This window comes from Onychomys torridus, unplaced genomic scaffold (genome assembly GCF_903995425.1).
Source record: "Onychomys torridus unplaced genomic scaffold, mOncTor1.1, whole genome shotgun sequence".
Taxonomy (NCBI): domain Eukaryota; kingdom Metazoa; phylum Chordata; class Mammalia; order Rodentia; family Cricetidae; genus Onychomys; species Onychomys torridus.
In genome coordinates this window covers 46,075-48,542 of record NW_023413745.1, presented here as the reverse complement: position 1 = coordinate 48,542, position 2,468 = coordinate 46,075, and the positions used below count along the sequence as shown (strand labels likewise).

Genomic DNA, 2,468 nt, shown 5'->3' with positions numbered 1-2,468 from the left:
AAAGTTATAAGGAAAAAGAGAAAAAAAATCGTTAATGATTTACTCACCTCCCAAAAGAAAAGTAAACACTGAGTTTTTCTTCACAGCTGGGAGTTAGTTCTTTAAACCTGAATTGGAGTGTTCCAAATGGTGATGGGATGGGAGGTAAACTGGGAGACATTTAGGATCATTAGTAACCATAGTTAATGGTTGCACAATTAACAGGATGTGGAAAGTACAATAATGGTCTCCAACTCAGTCTGTATCTTTAATTCTGGATTCTGGGAATATAAGACTTCATAGAAAAAGGGAAATATGAACTAAGACAGAAATTTTACTTATTAAAATAGTGGGATTATCATGAATTAACCCTGTGATTCTGTTAGAATTAGGATTCAAAACATAATTTTCACTATCTATGAAAATAGAGCATATTAAAGTTATGCAATGTAAGACTGACGTAGGACACACTTTTGAATTTCTTTTGTGAATATTTTCCAGGTCAACATGAGTTTTATTTGGTGTTAAAAATGTGATTAATATTCTGTTTATCACTTCTGTTTTAGGTGTTAAGTATAAAATGAGACAATGTAAATCAATGGTATTGGCATGACACCTAGGGGTAAAAGAGGCACACAGTGTATATTCTGTATAGGATGTGACTGTAGATGCCTTTATTATCTCTAGTATGCTATATATACCTGTAGATACAGGGAAATGTATATGTTATCCAGTCTAGAACATCAAATGTGAAAGAGACAGGATAATCAAGAATAAGTTATTCAAGAATGTTCATCTAGAGATACTGACATTGAATCACAAATTTGATGTACATTCTACTATTTTTCTAGGTATATGAATTATGTTTCCACTATGATGCTAAGATGAATATACTTTCCACTTATGTCCTTAATAAAGAATATCCTTAATTTCCAATTTGTACTTGGAGTCCTAGCCAATATATTTCTATTGTTTTTCTGTACTTTCACAATCCTAGTTCATAGATTAAAGCCCATGGACCTGATCTCCTGTCAACTGACCTTCATCCAAATACTGATGTTTCTCACGGGAGGGGACCTTTGGCTTTCAGACTTATTTGAGTCACTGAACTTTGAGAATGACTTCAAATGTAAGGCAACTTTTTACATAAGCAGGGTGATGAGAGGCCTCTCCATCTGCCTGACCTGCTTCCTGAGTGTGTTCCAGGCTGTCACTATCAGTCCCAACACATCATTGCTGGCAAAATTTAAATATAAACTGAAAAAATACATGATTTATGCTTTCTTCTATATTTGGTCTCTCAATTTTTCATTCAGTAGTAGCTGTATCTTTTATGTTGGTGGTTTTACCAATGTGACTGAGAGCAACCAGATGAAAGTCACCAAATATTGCTCACTCTTGTCTATGAACTACATCACCAGGGCACTGATTTTAACAGTGACAGTCTCCAGAGATGTCTTTCTTGTAGGAGTTATGTTGACCACAAGTTCATATATGGTGATTATCTTGTTCAGACATAAGAGGCAATGCAAGCATCTTCACAGCATCAGCCACATGAGATATTCACCTGTGAAGAGGGCCACCCAGACCATCTTGCTGCTGGTGGTTTTCTTTGTGGTCATGTACTGGGTGGACTTCATCATCTCATCCTCCTCAGTCCTGTTATGGAAGTACGATCCAGTCATTCTGACTGTTCAGAAGTTTGTGATGAATGCATATCCCACAATTACTCCTTTGGTACAAATCAGTTCTGATAAGAGAATAATCAATATTCTCAAAAGCTTGTGGTCAATGTGCCACCCAATTTCTTAAAAAGGGTAATTTTCCTGTCTTTCAAAAAATGTATTTGGTTAAGTGCATGAGTATTTTGCCATTATGTACGCAGGTGTGCACTCCTGGTCCCCCAGAGGTTAGAAATGGTATTAGGTTCCCTGGAACTGGAGTTACAGATGGTTGTAAGGAGTGTTGCTGGTACATTTGCAATTATATTTTTCATTAAAAAAGATTCTTTTTAATCTGTTTAATAGTTCAAGTAGCAAAGTAAGATTATTCATTTGATTCAAACAAAATTTGTGCTATATCTTATGTATATTCTTTTATGTTTCTGCTGCCAAATTGTGTATTGTCCTTTAAGTTCATTGTACAGCATAAGTCGATATTTTAGTTGGAATTCTCTTTCTATCTCCTTTTTATTTTATGTCATAGATGTTTCCTAGATGCTAAGGTTACTCAGGGAAACTCCTTGTTGATAGTGACTTTTTAATCTTTTTTAATGTTTAATTTACTCTAAATCATCAAGAATAGTTTAAATATCCTATTGTAACTTTAACTGTTTAATAATTATAATTTCTATGTATCCATAAAAATAATGTGAATTTAAATTTTCTATGTTTATCACAGTCACTTAATGAGTGAGTCTTATATGAAAATTTCATGTGCCTCTTTATTTCTACTTCAATTCATCTACATTTATTGGAATATCATTGTTT

General features: G+C 33.9%; 1 pseudogene; it reads left to right on the top strand.

The window, feature by feature from the left end:
- The first annotated feature begins 852 nt into the window (after positions 1 to 852).
- Positions 853 to 1,791, top strand: LOC118576463 (annotated as a pseudogene).
- Positions 1,792 to 2,468: the final 677 nt, after the last annotated feature.